The sequence below is a fragment of the Podarcis cretensis genome (assembly GCF_951804945.1).
Source record: "Podarcis cretensis genome assembly, chromosome: 1".
Taxonomy (NCBI): domain Eukaryota; kingdom Metazoa; phylum Chordata; class Lepidosauria; order Squamata; family Lacertidae; genus Podarcis; species Podarcis cretensis.
In genome coordinates this window covers 132,327,718-132,346,841 of record NC_137170.1, presented here as the reverse complement: position 1 = coordinate 132,346,841, position 19,124 = coordinate 132,327,718, and the positions used below count along the sequence as shown (strand labels likewise).

Below are 19,124 nucleotides of genomic sequence, written 5' to 3'. Positions count from 1 at the left end.
TATGTTGAATCTAGAGATAAAAGGTAAAGGTAAAGGTAAAGGTACCCCTGCCCGTACGGGCCAGTCATGTCCGACTCTAGGGTTGTGCGCCCATCTCACTTAAGAGGCCGGGGGCCAGCGCTGTCCGGAGACACTTCCGGGTCACGTGGCCAGCGTGACGAAGCTGCTCTGGCGAGCCAGCACTAGCGCAGCACACGGAAACGCCGTTTACCTTCCCGCTATAAAGCGGTACCTATTTATCTACTTGCACTTAGGGGTGCTTTCGAACTGCTAGGTGGGCAGGAGCTGGGACCGAACGACGGGAGCTCACCCCGCCGCGGGGATTCGAATTGCCGACCATATGATCGGCAAGTCCTAGGCGCTGAGGTTTTACCCACAGCGCCGCCCGCGTCCCTAGGTAAAGGTACCCCTGACCATTAGGTCCAGTTGTGTCCGACTCTGGGGTTGTGGCGCTCATCTCGCTCTATGGGTCGAGGGAGCCAGCGTTTGTCCGCAGACAGCTTCCCGGTCATGTGGCCAGCATGACTAAGCCGCTTCTGGTGAACCAGAGCAGCGCACGGAAACGCCGTTTACCTTCCCGCCAGAACGGTACCTATTTATCTACTTGCACTTTGACATGCTTTTGAACTGCTAGGTTGGCAGAAGCTGGGACCGAGCAACGGGAGCTCACCCCGTCGCAGGGATTCGAATCACCGACCTTCTGATCAGCAAGTCCTAGGCTCTGTGGTTTAACCCACAGCGCCACCTGTGTCCCCTCAAAAAATCCTGCGCCGCCCGGGAATTGAACCCGGGTCGCAAGAATGGGAATCTTGCATGATACCACTACACCAGCGGCACTGATACAAATCTAGAGATACAAAACCCACAAACTGAATACGCCTCATTCTCACGAACACCGGCAGAGATTTGTGAACTTGAAAAACACCCTGGGGTGGTGTTAAATGCTCGTCCTAGTGAGAGTAGGCCCATGGAAGTCAACAGACATGATTAACCGAGATTCATTAATTTCCCTGGGTCTACTCTGAGTAGCACTTAGCTGAATATAACCCCATGAACATGCTTGTTATTACTATTGTTGTTTGAAGCTTAAAGTAATTTTGGTTTGATGTCAGAAAACCCCACATTTGCAGCATGTTTTCATTAGTTTAGAAGTGTTTGGTTCTGCCTAAAAGTGTGGAATTAATTTTAGCAATTAGGATCAGCTTCCTGTTTTTAACGTTTCAGAGCACCCTTCCTTCGTACTTTTTCAAAGGAGAGGAAAGATCACAGTTACAAGTAAACTTCATTCTATCATTTAAGCTCCTGTTAATGCACCTAAAATTAGAGAACAAGTTGAAGTCCTAAGTTCAGTTTATGGCCTAACAGCATTTTATAGGGATCCTGTCAAAATACAGAGTGAAGTGGCAAAGATTAACTATACGTTCTAAGCACTTGAAATGAAACTGAAATTCCCCCTGTCACTTCCTTCAGTTCTGCCATTTAAAAATAACTATCCTCATTTATTTTATTTTATTTTTAAATCTCACCGAGGATTCTCTCTGGTAGATTAATAGTTGAACATTTAGTTGCCCTTTGCCTCAGGCTATATAATCATTTAAACTGACTTTTTGTTGTTGTTAGCAACACAGGAAATTTCCTAAATTAAACCTTCAAATGTGAAGCTATTTTGGAATAGAAATTAAAATACTGAGGCCCTGAACATCACTTAAATGTGTTGACCGGCTATAAATTGTGTAAGCAAATCAAAAGGAAAAATTCAAAGGAAATGAAAATCTGAGTAATACCCTGAAACAACCATACTATATTACTGTGTACATAGATAGCTGCTATATATTTTGAAAAATGGTTTGTCCATTTGTTTTCTATGCCTCTGAATGCCTCAAGATATTGTTGCCAAACTTGGCATGAAGGTTCCTGATGCAGAAGTGGCAGAATCTGTTGCCATTTAGACATCAGGAGCCATTTTTAATCAAGCTGGTGGAGCGAAATATAACTTATCTCTGGCTTTGCCCATTTTTTGGTGTAGGTTCAGCGGCCTCTGAAGTTGTCATCACCAAACTCAGCATGAGAGCTTGTGATGTGTGTGTGTGTGTGGTGGACTATGTCAACATTTGGATGCCAGGTGCCATCTTGAATCAAGATGGCAGACCAAAATGTGACTTTGAAGTCATGTCACCTGTGTTCAAAATCACAAATTACACTAGCTATTTAGAAACCACAGATAGATGCAGTTGTGACCTCCCAGACTCTTCTTCCATAGTCCCTCCTTTTCTGGTCTATACAGTGGCACCTCGGGTTAAGAACTTAATTCATTCTGGAGGTCTGTTCTTAACCTGAAACTTAACCTGAGGTACCACCAGAGCACGATTTCTGTTCTCATCTTGAGGCAAAGTTCTTAACCAGAGTCTGTAACCTGAAGCGTCTGTAACCTGAAGCGTATGTATCCTGAGGTACCACTGCAGTTGTTTTACTGATTCTTTTAAATTTTATGTCCCAATAGCATGCTGAGAGCGGTTCTGCACATGGATGCCATTTGTACACTTGCATAATTACATACAGTGAATTGAAGAGAGAGAGGAAAAAACATTTTGGGAACCTAGAATTATTACTTATTTTTTATTTGTGTTGGAAGGTTGAGTATTCCTCTATCTAATAGCTATCATTAGCAGATTCTTCTCCTTCCTAATTTCCTCCTCTGCACACGTTCCAGCTTGTCAACATCCTTCTTAAATTGTGGTGCCCAGAACTGGACACGGCATTCCAGGTAGAGTCTGACCAAGGAAGAATGGAGTAATACTACTGCTTTCCTAGATCAGGACACTATACTTCTGCTGATGCAGCCTAGAATTGAATAAGCTTGTTTTGATGCTGCATCTCATTGTTGCTAATGCTAAACTAGTGGTCTATTATGACTGCTAGATCCTTTTTACATATATACTACTGGCAATCTATGTATTCCTCATGTAATACATAAGTGCAGAACCTCACATTTGTTCCTATTGAAATCCATTTTTTATTTTTTATTTAGTTTGGGACCAGTTCTCCAATCTATTAAGGTCATGCTTGAATTCAAATTCTGTCTTCTGCATCATTAGCTACCCCTCCCAGTTTGGTGTCATCTGCAAATTTGATGAGCCCTCAGTTCCTTCGCCCATGTCATTTATGACGATGCTGAACAACAGCCAGCCCAGGACAGAACCCTGCAACATCTCACTTGTCACTTTTTTTCTAGAATGACAAGGAACAATTAAGGAGTACTGTTTGGGTTCAGTCAGCTAACCGGCTACAAATCCAGTTATCTCATCCACATTTTACCAGGTTCTCTGCAATAATATGATGAGGGACTTTGTCAAAAGCCTTACTGAAATCAAGGTACACTATGTCCACGGCATTCCTCTGATCCACCAAACTTGTAAAGGTAAAGGGACCCCTGACCATTAGGTCCAGTTGTGACCGACTCTAGGGTTGCGTTGCTCATCTCACTTTTATTGGCCGAGGGAGCTGGCGTGCAGCTTCCGGGTCATGTGGCCAGCATGACTAAGCTGCTTCTGGCGAACCAGAGCAGCGCATGGAAACGCTGTTTACCTTTCCGCTGGAGCGGTACCTATTTATCTACTTGCACTTTGACGTGCTTTCAAACTGCTAGGTTGGCAGGAGCAGGGACCGAGCAACGGGAGCTCACCCCATCACGGGGATTCAAACCGCCGACCAAAAAAAAGAAATTAGATTCGTTTGGCATGATTTATTTTTGAAAAACTCATGCTGGGCCTTAGTAATCACAGCATCCTTTCTAAGTGCTTGCAGACCAACTGTTGAATTATCTGTTCTAGTACCTTTCTTCAGCCTGGCTTGGAAGTCTACAACAGACACTCATGGCTGTTGGCAAGGTCACGGCTGTTTCCCTCTCCTACAATTTTTACCCATAAACTGCCCATCTGCCTTCTATGTTCCAGGTCGTGGATCTCTTTACAAGTGTACACATCCCTTACATATGATGCTACTCCTCTCCCTTTCTGGAAGACGAACATAGCATAGGTGCCATAGGTCACTGTAGTCGCTCCCTCGCCTTCAGTGTCTCTTGGTCCTACGTACACTGAGAAGCAGAACTCCCTCTCAAAATGCCCTTGGAAATGCCTCTGTTTACAAGTTCTTGTCATAAGTTCCTGGTTACAATCTCCCAGAAACTACAATCAGTTGAATTGTTGTTGGCTGCTAACTGCTTCCTTGTTTATTTACACATCTGTACTACCTGAGCCTACGATGGAGGGCTTTGCAGCATTATCACCCCAAGAGGGTCTTACTACTCCCATAGCCACAGCCTTGGATTCCAGCAGAAATCAGGCAGAGCTCTGTCTCCTAACTGCCCAGCCTACACGAGGCGGACCAGAATATCAGAAGGGCAGATAATGCTATCTGAAACATAAGGCCAGAGGGAAGCTGAAGTGGTGGGGTTAATGACTGAGAAACTAAACAGAGCCAGAAAATTAGCAAGTGCTTCAAATACTGACATTTTAATTTATCTTATATGGTAATTTCTTTGTGTACTCCAGCAAGGAAAAGGTGCTTCTGGGAGTCCATTCAGAGGAACAAAATTTGTATAAGACAGGTTATTCAACTATCTAAATGTTAAAAGGATATAATGAGATTACAGCCATTTCAGAAGAAAGAGAGAAAGTTGGATTAATACATTGGTTTCATGAAAAAAAAAAAGTAGTGTGTTTGCCAAACTAGACATGATCAGAGCACCTACGCATTTAGTTAGGCACATGTCTGCTTCCTTCATATATAAAGCAGCTTTGTAGTCAGAGGTAGTCTATTTTCTTTTTTTACTTGCGTGTAGAGGACCCCACACTAGGGACGCAGGTGGCGCTGTGGGTTAAAGCTTCAGCGCCTAGGGCTTGCCGATCGAAAGGTCGGCGGTTCGAATCCCTGCGGCGGGGTGCGCTCCCACTGCTCGGTCCCAGCGCCTGCCAACCTAGCAGTTCGAAAGCACCTCCGGGTGCAAGTAGATAAATAGGGACCGCTTACCGGCGGGAAGGTAAACGGCGTTTCCGTGTGCGGCTCTGGCTCGCCAGATGCAGCTTTGTCACGCTGGCCACGTGACCTGGAAGTGTCTCCGGACAGCGCTGGCCCCTGGCCTCTTAAGTGAGATGGGCGCACAACCCCAGAGTCTGTCAAGACTGGCCCGTACGGGCAGGGGTACCTTTACCTTTACCTTTAGAGGACCCCACAGCCACCCTCAAATAAAGACACAATTCACAGATTTTTTGTTTAAGGTTTTTGGCATAAATTTTGGCCCCAACTTTATTGATTACAGCATGTGAGTGGTTGCTTAGGCATTGGTTCGCGACTATCTGTTCCCGCCTAGAGGTAGGAACAGAACTGACATACGTACGTTTCCGAGCACAATTCAAAGTGCTGGTGTTGACCTTTAAAGCCCTAAACGGCCTCGGCCCAGTATACCTGAAGGAGCGTCTCCACCTCCACCGTTCTGCCCGGACGCTGAGGTCCAGTGCCGAGGGCCTTCTGGCGGTTCCCTCATTGCGAGAAGCAAAGCTACAGGGAACCAGGCAGAGGGCCTTCTCGGTCGTGGCGCCTGCCCTGTGGAACGCCCTCCCATCAGATGTCAAAGCAATAAATAACTACCTGACATTCAGAAGACATCTTAAGGCAGCCCTGTTCAGGGAAGTTTTTAATCTGTGATATTTTAGTGTATTTTTGGTTTTTATGGAAGCCGCCCAGAGTGGCTGGGGAGACCCAGCCAGATGGGCGGGGTACAAATAATAAATTATTATTATTATTATTACACAAGCCTGCAAAAGTCAATAAGGGAAAACATTTTTGGGGAGAGCGTAGAGCTGGGTGCCAGGCTCTCACCTCTCCCCAAATGCTCCCAGGGGCTCTTGCGTGGTCCAGGTCCCTTGACAGGGGTTCGGACAAGAGCATGGCGAGCCGCTGGATTCCTTTAACGGAATTCCCTTGCAGCAGCAACATTGGAGGGGCAGGCACAGCCAACCACCCCCCCTCCACCAACCAAATTTGAACCAATGCCTAACCACAACCTTACAAGTTGTGACGATTTGCTACGCAGTAGGCAAAAACCAAATGGCACCAGCCAATCAGCCAAATGGCAAAATTCCTAGCAGGCCCCTGCCCCAAAAGCAGACGACCCCATTGTTAAGTTGTGGGTGAACATATCAGATGCCACAGCAATTCTTCAAACAGCTCTTGTTTATTCACAGGCCAGGACAGAACTGAACTGAAGGGTTCTGTCAGCCTGCTTATATAGAGCTCCAGTACAATGTAACTGTAACAATTTTCTAAAACTATCCAATCACTGAACGTCACTTTCGATCCCTTCTTTGCATAATTATCTACAGTATCCCCTTGCTGGCCCAGGGTGAGAACTTCAGTACATAACACCCATGACAGGCATAGCAAGGTCAATGCAAACAACCCTAAATATAGGGAGGGTGGGTGGTCCAATGTGTGCAGCGAAAAGAGGAAGCTCAACGCTGTGTGCAGGGAATAAATAGCCCCTCAACAGTCACTCATAAAATTGCTACACCAAATTCTCCCCAATGACTGAGGGGTACCCAATCAGATTTGTGGCCATCTATACTAACCCACCCAGCAACTGAGGGATGTCTTGGTTGCCCCCACTGCAACATGTGCTCTCCATGATGGAGAACACACTTTCTCAAAACAGCATGAAGCTGAAGGGAACTAGATTAAACTTGAAATCCATTTTGTTGTGATTTCTGGCCCAGTTCTCCAATTTGTTAAAGGTTATCTTGAATCCCAATTCTGTCTTCTATGGCATTAGCTACTCCTGCCAGTTTGGTGTCATCTGCAAATTTGATGAGTATCCCCTCAATTCCTTCACCCAAGTTGTTATGCTCTCCCCAGTCATGGGAAGAAACCTGTGGAATACTAACGCTTTGATGCAATATTAGCTATATTTTATAAATGAACATAATGTTTTATAAAATCTTTTCAAGACTGTGCCTCCTCCTCTTCTGTTCCACCCCGTCAATTACTCATATACATTTTCAGGCACGATCTCTACAGAGATACTAAAAGTTATCTTCAACGGAGAGGATTTCAATATTCATCATACTGTTTAATTTGCGCTCTTCAGCTGAATAGCTATCAGAAGCACTCCTAATGTTGTGGCCTTTTCAACACTGGCTCATTTAGAAAACATGGAGAGAATTATGAGAGGCTTGATAAAAAGCAAAGAAATATGCTAAACCTCTTATGCTCAGAAATTAGCGTTAACGATTATCTTTTAGTTAGTCTTTTGCCGTAAGCAAAGGGTCCTAAATTGGAAACAGAAATAAAAGGTGTCTGGGTAATCTTATGCCTGCGATAAAATAAATAAATCACAAGAATCAAAATGGGGAACTTGATAAGTTCTTTGATTAAAACCTCTCATTACAGATCTGAGATTTACTAATATTTAAATTGTTTCTACCACCTGCCTACATATAATGGCTACATTTCAGTTTCTATCACCATCCTAATTTCATTCATGAATAGCGATTACTTGTGACCGTGAAAGGCCAGGAAAACTCCTCTCTACTCAGCTGAGAACCCAGAGGAGAAAATGTACTGATGGCAGCCATGTTCTCCCACTAATTATTGGTAGATGATGATGATGATGATTCTTTTTACAGCATTTGAAATATCTCAACAGTTATAATTGTCTGTCACCAAACAATTGCTAATGACATCCAAACTGCAACTGTGTTAAGTGCAAGAAAATAACTACATTCAAACTGAAGCCAGATTAAAATGTGTTCATATTCTTCAGCTCTCTGCTAAATATGCACACAAGTTATCCTCCACCACACGTCTTTTTTTAAAAAAAATGCTTTTTAGATATTTCTCGTTAGCTTATGTAATTGTGAAAGCTTGAAGAGCATTCTCACACCATTTCTCGATGCTTGTATACATGCCACAAAACTGAAAATATTGAGGGTCCATTCTGGGCATTTGAGTATGTTATTCTGGAATACTAGCTGAATGATGACATTGTGTGGCAACATGCCAAAAAATTCAAGCCAAGCCCCCAAACCCAGCAACTATTCCACCATAAATGATAAGTGCGGAAAGGCCCTTAATAATATTTCCGATAGCAGCAATTCTTGTCCAAGCCTCCCTGCGAAGTATTTTTGTCTAAGCACTGTATGTACCGTATTTTTCGCTCCATAAGATGCACTAGACCATAAGACGCACCTAGTTTTTGGAGGAGGAAAACAAGGAAAAAAATATTCTGAATCTCAGAAGCCAGAACAAGAAGAGGGATCACTGCACAGCTGTTCTTCACTCCATAAGACACACACACATTTCCCCTTACTTTTTAGGAGGGAAAAAGTGAGTCTTATAGAGCAAAAAATACAGTTAACTCTGAAGTCTCAAACAGGGGACTGAACGGTTTCAGCAATTGACTTCTGAATGTCGCCATTTTAGACTGGCCAAGGGAATACCTGTTACATAAAGCAAGTCGCACCTTTCTCTACTACTGAACTATGCCAATGATGCTCAAAACTCAGATTAAATCTTACAGACTTTAGATACTTTTGAATAATATTTTTGACTGACTTGGGGGCTTCTACATAGGCTTGTACGCAACTTGTGACACTACCAATTTAAGCAAGGATTAACTTTTTAGGTACAGTACTGGAACAACTATTTAAACATTATTTCCAATTTCAATATTCCTGTTTTTTTTGTTTTGTTTTATTGAGCTATTTGCTGGGCTATGGAAATCTGCTCTCCCTAAGTCCATTATTTAACACACAACTGATTAAGTTCAAATGTGCTCTGCCGATTTTCACAGAAAATTGGACTTAAACATTTATTTCAAACCACACATGAATGGCTGTGGGAGAAAGACTGCCTGGGGCTCTATTTGGAGGAATTATTAAAAATATTATCACAATGTGGAAAATTAATGTAAAGGGGGGTGGGGAAGAGATGAGATTACATGAGGATTCAATTTTCATGTCTGAAGCCGCACTTAAAACAAAGCAAAACACCCAACACAATTCTGCCACTCAGTCGGAACTGTTAAGGCTAGAAGCATAAAGCAGAACTAGCCAAATCGAATTAGGGGGAAATCTTTTGTACACCTGCCGACTCGCAGTCCGATTGAGATGTGTGCAGTCCAATTGCACACTTGAGATGTTTACGAGCGCACTTTATTAGACTTCTTCCTGCAGCTGCCCAACATTTACTCTAATTTAAGAAGCTCTAAATATTGTTGCCGTGGGCGACACAAGAACATAGAACTAGGCAAGACTCCACTAATAAAAAGGCTTTCACAGCGTTTCAGCCCTTGCTCACAAGTAAAGTTAAAATTTACGGCTTTCAAAATACTGGATCTGGGAGAGGTCAGGTTATATAGCTTCCAGTAATAAAAGAAATCAATTTGGCAGCGCATCTGAGGAAGCCGGCAAACTAAATAAACACTTCATCCAAATCCACTTGAACCTGAATTAAGAGAATATAAAGTACCTGTGTTTATTTTCCTTGCTCTTTATCATTCGGATAGTTTGCATAGCCTGAGTTCCCACAGTCTGACACCAGGTGAGACACTAATATTTGCCAGCCGAGGGACAATTAAACTAGATGTCAGAGTCGAGTCTTTAATGTTGTCAAGAGATTCACTTGTACATGAGTATGTTACAAATACACCCAAGACTCAGTAGAGTTCATTAAAATAACTTACTGTATTTTTTGCTCTATAAGACTCACTTTTTCCTTCCTAAAAAGTAAGAGGAAATGTGTGTGCGTCTTATGGAGCGAATGCAGGCTGCACAGCTATCCCAGAAGCCAGAACAGCAAGAGGGATTGCTGCTTTCACTGCGCAGCAATCCCTCTTGCTGTTCTGGCTTCTGAGATTCAGAATATTATTTTCTTGTTTTCCTCCTCCAAAAACTAGGTGCGTCTTGTGGTCTGGTGCGTCTTATAGAGCGAAAAACACGGGAATACACCCATGCCTGATTCATAAAGAACGGTTGTTGGGAGCCATCAAAACACTTCCCTTAGTTCAGTCTAATAACTTGAAATCGTGTGGTAGGTCAGATCTTCTGGAGTCATCCTAATCACATCAACTGCTACACTATTTTCACCCATCTAAAACTGAGAATAAGGGTTAGTACGTAAGACCAGGGCCGGATTTAGGTTTGAGGAGGCCTTAAGCTACTCAAGGTAATGGGGCCCTTTATATGTCCAGCTGCCCTTTGTCAACAACAAATTGTTGCTGTTTTTTGTGATGAATATATGCTATATGGTAATTTATGGACCTAATAGGTATCTAAAGCCATTTCCACACGTTGCCAGGCAACCAGTCCATGCAGAATGTAGGCACCCTATATATAAAGGTAAATGTAAAGGTACCCCAACAAGTTCTTATTCCAAGGCAAAGTTCACAGACCAAAACACCTACTTCCGGGTTTGCAGCGTTTTTAATCCAATTTGTTCATAAAGTAAGCTGTTCTTAAACCAAGGTCTCACTGTATTAGAATCATCCAGAACTGCACATATGAACCTCTCTGTAGAATTAAACAATAAGCAAATTCCCACCAATGTTTATTTTAAGAATGCACCTAAAACCCCCCACCAAAAATCCCTAAATCTTACTTTCTTCAAGGCTATAGGGCAGGGCTGGGGAACCTGCGGCCCTCTAGAATAGACCAGTGGTTCCCAACCTTTTTTTGGCCATGCCCTACTTAAGCATCTCTAAAATCCTGAAGCTCTGGTCTGGTCGGAAACTCAACATCAAAAAACTGGTCCCATCACCTCCTGGCAAATAGAAGGGGAAGAAATGGAGGCAGTGAGAGATTTTACTTTATTGGGCTCCATGATCACTGCAGATGGTGACAGCAGTCACGAAATTAAAAGACGCCTGCTTCTTGGGAGGAAAGCAATGACAAACCTAGACAGCATCTTAAAAACTAGACAGCATCTTAAAAAGCAGAGACATCACCTTGCCAACAAAGGTCCATATAGTTAAAGCTATGGTTTTCCCAGTAGTGATGAATGGAAGTGAGAGCTGGACCATAAAGAAGGCTGATCACCGAAGAATTGGTCATGAAGAGTCGGACACGACTAAATGACTAAACAACAACAAAAATCCTGACACCCCTCCCCCGGTGACATATAATTCTTATTATTCAAAAAGTGAACTATTCACATGGAGGAAGCCTAAAAGTCCATTAACTGTTAATAACTCATTCTCGAATTGCCCCCCTTAAAAATTGCCCCCCTGTGCGTCGTGTGCCCCACGTTGGGAACCATAGCTCCAGATGATGCACTGCGACTCACATCAAGCCTTGCTGTTGAAGCTGCTAGAAGTTTGAGGTCAACAGCATACGGAGGGCCTAAGATTCCCCAACTCTTCTAGAAAGGTTACCAATTTCCTCTAACCACTCTACCCCCCAAGATCGATATAGCTCAGTGCACAGTAATACTATTAAGGGCTTTTATTATTTCCAACCAAAGCAATGTTTCACTGTTACAGGTACTAATTCCCCTCCTTCGAGAGGTGGCTGTGTTAGTTTTGTTGCAGGAAAAACAGCACCTCGTGGTGCCTTAAAGACTAACCCATGTAGTGTGGCACAAGCTTTCGCAGACTCGAATCTAACAAAAAGCTTACACCACAACAAATCTCTCATGCTGCAATCCTATATCCAGTCTCCTAGGAGTAAACCCTAATGAACTTGCAGTGCTAAGTAAAGATGGAGGACTGAACCACAAGTTTATAAGGTACCAAACTATCCTGTTATCATCATTCTGAGCATTGGAGGAGTTGAAGGGAGTAATGCCAAACCCAAAATATAAAACTTTGTCAGATGGCTTCCGGGACTCATTTTGAACTGAAATTGCTTATCAGTCTCTCCACGGATCAAACAAAATTCCTCATCTTTTGAGAGCTGAAGCTGTCAGAACAAAGGCCCGGTATAATTTTATCAGAAGCAGCTATGGTGTAATAACTTTTCCTCACTCTTCCCACCTAGAAGAGTTAAAATTCCTTTGCCATAAATATTGTAGCAATGTTCCAGCAATCAATTCAAAATGACAAATGCAGATGTAGTGAGTTATGCTCCAGGATATTTATAAAGTATCTAGAAATACCAGGGAAAGATCCAAAATCACTTAATTTGATATTACACCCATAAATTAATGTATTTGTTGGGACAACAACATTCCTCAATTTTCAGAGAATATACACAGGCGAACAGTGTCATTTATTCTGCTATGTTCACATTAACATAGCTGAAAGCTTTATCTTTGGACAAATTCTCTGCATTCATATAAATAATGTCTTTATAACCACTATGAGGCATGAACATTAGAATTCAGATCACTAATGACAAGAAGTCAATGGAATTGTGCTTCAGCATCATATTATCATATTATGCTTTTTATAGTTTTGACCAATGCTACAGTTTAAAGATACCCAGCAGAAGTGGAGGAACAGCTATATTCTTTCATTTATTTTGTGAATACCTTGATTAACCCTTTTCAAGATCTGTTCAATTACATTAACTCATCTTTTCAAACCACGGTCTCTTCTATATTTTTGAACTAAGTATCAGGACTAGCATCCTGATTTAAAATGTTTTTATTTCTCCTTTCAATATATAATATAGGAGAACTGCTATGAACATCTTGACAGCCTTTGCATAAGTCACCCATTCTTAGAGCATTCAGAATACAGTGGTACCTCGGGTTAAGTACTTAATTTGTTCCGGAGGTCCGTTCTTAACCTGAAACTGTTCTTAACCTGAAGCACCGCTTTAGCTAATGGGGCCTCCCACTGCTGCTGCGTCACCAGAGCACAATTTCTGTTCTCATCCTGAAGCAAAGTTCTTAACCCAAGGTACTATTTCTGGGTTAGCAGAGTCTGTAACCTGAAGCATATGTAACCCGAGGTACCACTGTACCGTGATAGTAAGGAAAATACATTGCCATGCCATACAAATAGAATGCAAGAATATACTCCTAATCAAGAAGATCTCTCCAAAGTCCACCAGGAGACTGTGGGCTGGGGGTCCTTGTCTACTCTTCCTGCCTCATGCAAGATATAAATGGTTGCCATGCCATGTAAAAAGAAGAGGGGCATGTTAAGTTTTTCTGCCATTACTGCTGACCAGACTCCTGAGGACCATGCTTTGACTCGTGTTGCTACTACAGTGGTGCCCCGCAAGACGAATGCCTCGCAAGATGGAAAACCCGCTAGACGAAAGAGTTTTCCGTTTTGGAGGTGCTTCGCAAAACGAATTTCCTATGGGCTTGCTTCGCAAGATGAAAATGTCTTGCGAGTTCCTGCGGGGTTTTTTTCCTCCCCCCCCCTTTTTCTAAGCCACCAAGCCACTTATCAGCTGATCCGCTAAGCCGCTAAGCCGCTTATCAGCTGATCCGCTAAGCCGCTAAGCCGCTTATCAGCTGATCCGCTAAGCCGCTTATCAGCTGATCCGCTAAGCCGCTAAGACGCTAATAGCGCTAATCCGCTAAGCTGTCAAAGGGCTTGCTTCGCAAGACGAAAAAACCGCAAAACGAAGAGACTCGCGGAACGGATTCTTTTCGTCTTGCGAGGCACCACTGTATACTGTTTAAATAAATATTGCAATATTAAAGATATGTCATCACTTGAAAGAATCAATTAGGCCTAGGATTAAATTGGGATTAAATAAATAAGAAAATGTACGATAAGAAAAGTTAGGAAATAGGACTATGACTGTGATATGGTTTTATGAAATAATGATATTGGAAACTGCTATATATAATTACTAAGAAACTCAGATGGAAGAGATTTGAGGAAGTCAAGTAATATGTTTATGAAGATGGATTTTGATTAATTAATTAAGTTTTTGTTTATGTGGTGATTTGATGTATTTGATGTTATATGTTCTTTTTTCTTTATTCTTTTTCCGTTTCACTCTTTTTTCTTTATTATTGTTGGCTCTTTCTTCTGTTATGTTTATGTATGGAAAATAATAAATATTATTGGGGGGGGAAAGATAAACCTAAAACTTCCCGCTCAAAAAAAAATATGAAAATATATATAATGAAATATTACCATACTTTTCCATCTATGAGACGCCCCCTATTTTCAGGGACTCAAATTTAAGAAAATGGGGAGAGATGGCACAGACTTGTTGAGCTTTTTTTTTTTTTGGCAGAGGATTGCTCAGAGTTGACGAGCTTTTTGGGGGTGCAATTGCCGAAAATCGCTCACCTGCACGCCCCTCACCGGCAGAAGCTGACAATCACCCGCCCAATTGCCGCAGCATCAGCCAATCAACACCAGCCATTGACGCAGCAACCAGTGACATGCCGAATAGCTGCTGACAGCCGCGGCAGCAACCAATCAAATGTCCACCCCATGCGCTATCCAGGTATAAGACGGCCCCCATTTTTTTGCATAATTTTTAAAGAAAAAAAAGAGTCTTCTACACAGAAAACTACAGTATTTTAAACAGTTTGCTACTCCCCCAAACCTAGTCAATGAAGAATGGCGTTGGGCCCCCTCAGTTACCCGTCCCAGTTGCATCAGTGACTAAGTGTTGCAAAGTGCATTTACATCTTCAAAATCTCACCATGTTTAATAAGCATTACTTAATTTTTTTCTCCTTAGTTATTTATTTATTCAGTTTACATCTTGCCCTTCCCTCCTGAAGGAACGCTTAAGGAATGATAAATATTTATATTACGAATTTTTTGTCTCACCTTGTGAAACTAAACTGAGATGTTTGGTTGTCCTTGATATTATTGCAGTCTCCTAACATGAAGGGTCATTTTCTTTTCCACAGAAGCAACCGTGTACATTCAAGGGAAAGGGAACTGAGAGGTGGTGGCAATGCCAAGCAGAATAAAATTCAGTTGGAGAGGGAAAATAGAAACACACAGTGCTTTCCCCATGAACTTGACAGGATCACACTTCAAAACGACCTTGACAGATTAGAGAACTGGGCCAAAACAAACAAGATGAATTTTAACAGGGAGAAATGTAAAGTATTGCGCTTGGGCAAAAAAAAATGAGAGGCACAAATACAAGATGGGTGACACCTGACTTGAGAGCAGTACATGTGAAAAGGATCTAGGAGTCTTGGTTGACCACAAACTTGACATGAGCCAACAGTGTGACGCGGCAGCTAAAAAAGCCAATGCAATTCTGGGCTGCATCAATAGGAGTATAGCATCTACATCAAGGGAAGTAATAGTGCCACTGTATTCTGCTCTGGTCAGACCTCACCTGGAGTACTGTGTCCAGTTCTGGGCACCACAGTTCAAGAAGGACACTGACAAACTGGAACGTGTCCAGAGGAGGGCAACCAAAATGGTCAAAGGCCTGGAAACGATGCCTTATGAGGAACGGCTAAGGGAGCTGGGCATGTTTAGCCTGGAGAAGAGGAGGTTAAGGGGTGATATGATAGCCATGTTCAAATATATAAAAGGATGTCACATATAGGAGGGGGAAAGGTGGTTTTCTGCTGCTCCAGAGAAGCGGACACGGAGCAATGGTTCCAAACTACAAGAAAGAAGATTCCACCTAAACATTAGGAAGAACTTCCTGACAGTAAGAGCTGTTTGACAGTGGAATTTGCTGCCAAGGAGTGTGGTGGAGTCTCCTTCTTTGGAGGTCTTTAAGCAGAGGCTTGACAACCATATGTCAGGAGTGCTCTGATGGTGTTTCCTGCTTGGCTGGGGGTTGGACTCGATGGCCCTTGTGGTCTCTTCCAACTCTATGATTCTATGATAAGCTCCTGTGGACTGATATTATCTCTAGGCCTTCAAGTAGGAACATTGAGTAGAAAAGTATTTTCCCTTTTTTCCAATTTGACTGGTGAGACAAGCAGCGTTGTCTAGCACACAAGAGTGGTGGATTTGCATTCAGATTTTAGTACAGGAAAGGGTTCAATGACTGACCTTTAACAAGCCATCACAATTCCACCTCAGTTTTACTTCCAAAAAATGGGATGACTGATTACTTGCCTCTTAAGCTTTAGGAATAGCCCTGTGCTATACCAGATAGAAGAAGAAGAAGAGTGTGGATTTGATATCCCGCTTTATCACTACCCGAAGGAGTCTCAAAGCGGCTAACAATCTCCTTTCCCTTCCTACCCCACAACAAACACTCTGTGAGGTGAGTGGGGCTGAGAGACTTCAGAGAAGTGTGACTAGCCCAAGGTCACCCAGCAGCTGCATGTGGAGGAGCGGAGACGCGAACCTGGTTCACCAGATTACGAGTCTACCGCTCTTAACCACTACACCACACTGGCACTACACCACAGATAGGTGGGGTATAAATAGATATGTAAAAAATATTTTTATTATTCAAACATATTTCCAGGTACTCCCTTTTCACATGGATCAAGGTTTGAAGCTGAATAAAACTAGTGATCTATGACTAAATCACAGCCTGACAACAGCCAAGCACATGTACTGGTTAAAGATTAGCAGTGCCATATCATGGGTTACTGGTGCCCAGGGCAGGGGCATGCATGCCAGGGGTGCCTGCGCGCTGGAGGGCAGGACACAGCGAGTGAACGGAGCCTGCCATGAGGGGAGGGCAGTCGGACGATGCAGCCCTTGGTGGGCAAATCCCCCTGACACATGCAAAGAGGAGCACAAGACCGGGCTGTGCTGGGGGTGCCTGTGGGGGGGGGGCTGGTTCACACCCCTCAAAATTGTGGGCCCTGGCCACACACTCCACACTACGTCCCTCTAGATTAGTGTCTCTTACAGATGTCTAGTAGTTGTACACCTCTGTGTAAATGCAAACAAAGGCAATGTTGTAGCTGGGAAATAGATTTGGTAGTGCTTCACATAAATTGCCTTGAAACCAGATTACTCTTTTCACATCGAAACTAAGAGTGCCTCCTTTGAAATATGCCAAATGTATTCAATGGGGTTTACTTATTTTGGTAAATGTATGATCTTCTAAGACTTAAACATTCATATGCTTCATACCTAGCCAAAAAGGCTTCAGATATTTTGTGTCCCCTCCCCCCGCTTCCAGAATGTCTTAGCTCTCTGCAGATAGGAGGAGAAAGCTTATTTAAGGATATGGGATATCATCCACCAACATCTTGTAAGACTTGAGGAAGGATGTGATTTCTTTCAGAGACTGACCACAACGAAATTCTGAGACGAAATTTTGCCTGAAGGCAGTGCTAGATAACCATCAACTTAAATTCTTGGCAGACATTAAGAACTCCAAGGCAGCATTCCAACAGACAGATGGTTGGCAAGTGGTCCATCTTCAAAGCTCAAATGGCTTATCTGTGGTCATGATTATTTTGATGTGGTCCATCAAGATAAGGGGGAGGGGGATGAAAGAAAACTGATGAAGGTTCCAGAATGGCGAAAATTGTTACTGACCATTCTCAATTCCCATATGGAGCATGTTCTACTAAACCTTAAAGGAAACAACTCAGGTGTCATGGTCAGGTTCACGGGCGATCAAAGTCCCAGCAGGCGACGCCAGGACCGGGGGCAAGATGGCGGGGTGGGAGCAGGAACGGGGGTCCAGAAGCCAGGAGTCAGGAAGCCAAGGGTCCAAGGGTCCGGAAGCAAGGAGTCACAAAGTCAAGGGTCTGAGAATCAAGAAGCAAGGAGTCACAAAGCCAGGGGTCCAAGGATCAAGAAGCAAGGAGTCAAACACAACAAGGTAGGGAACATGTTGCTGTGGCAAAAAGCCGAAGGGAAATGCTGACCTTATATCGCTCCCCGGCTCTTGCCACCAGGTGCTGTGAGTTACCAATCGGCCTCACCTGTGCAGCCGCACCTTGTCTCTTCAGAACAAACTTAGGACAGCCCCAGTCCTGCAAAGTCCAATTGGTCACAGGGCCTGGCTCCTGCACGCACACCTGACATCAGGTAGCTGGTGCACTCTACTTATGGGATGGAATATGCTTGCAATCCCTGCTGTGGCTTCCTGCAGTCATATATCTCAGTTACAGTTGTGAACGAGACATGCGACATGTAAGATGGCTTAGTGCTGACATGTCATAACCACCACGTTGAGCTTTTCATCTCTTGAAGAGACTAAGAAAATCTTCAACTCTGTTCAGTCATCATTCTTGTGACAAACTTTTTTTGTATGAGAATACATCTTTCCACAAGGGTCAACATTGATGCCAAAATCCAGCATCGCCTGAGCTTTGCAAGTGTGGCTTTCTCCTGACTGAAATGCAGAGTGTTTGAGGACCGGGACATTCACAAGGAAACCAAAATGCTTGTTTACAAAGCTATTGTACTACGAACCTTACTGTATGCTTGTGAAACATGGACCACTTACAAATGCCATCTCCAACTTCTCAAAAGTTTCCATCAACAGTGTCTCCGAAAAGCTTACACATCACTTGGGAAGATAGGCAAACTAATATCAGTGTACTGGATGAAGCAAAGATCACCAGTGTTGAAGCAGTGATTCCTCAACATCAATTTCGTTGGACTGGTCATGCTGTGCAGATGACTGATTATCGTCTTCCAAAGCAACTTCTCTATTCCGAACTTAAAAATGGAAAATGTAATGCTGGTGGTCAACAAAGGAGGTTTAAAGACTGTCTCAAGGCAAATCTTAAAAAATGAGTATAAACACCGACAACTGGGAAACACTGGCCTGCGAGCGCTCCAGTTGGAGAACAGCCTTTACCAAAGGTGTAATGGACTTTGAAGACACTCGAACTCAGAACTCAAGGGACAAATGTGCTAAGAGGAAGGCACACTTGGCAAATCCACACCGTGATCAACTCCCACCCGGAAACCAATGTCCCCACTGTGGAAAGACGTGTGGGTCCAGAATTGGCCTCCACAGTCACTTACAGACTCATTGTTGAAATCGTGTTTATGGAAGGCAATCTTACTTGGCTACGAATGATCGCCAAAGAAGAAGAAGACTGCCAAAGTGAAGCAGCTAAAAATGGAGCACTTTTGAAGACTATCCAATGATAGCGACTACTCAGAAGGCTTTCAAAATGGACTGGGCAAAGTCATGTCTAGATCTAGCGGCTACCAGTCCAGATGTTAGCCCAGTGAACTTCCGTTTTCATATTCACTGTCGTTCTGAATACAGGAGCTGGGGAACAAAACTGCAAGTGCCTAGT

General features: G+C 43.1%; 1 protein-coding gene and 1 long non-coding RNA gene across 3 annotated transcripts in view; both read right to left on the bottom strand.

Moving 5' to 3' along the window:
- PARD3B (par-3 family cell polarity regulator beta) overlaps window positions 1-19,124 on the bottom strand; it is a 652,714-nt gene that overhangs the window by 309,181 nt on the left and 324,409 nt on the right. The window lies entirely within an intron of this gene.
- On the bottom strand, window positions 11,410-17,694 carry LOC307220657. Its single transcript, XR_013841022.1, has 3 exons — window positions 17,149-17,694; window positions 14,743-14,856; window positions 11,410-11,948 (listed from the first exon to the last, which is right to left on the bottom strand). It is a non-coding gene; the product is annotated as an uncharacterized lncRNA (long non-coding RNA).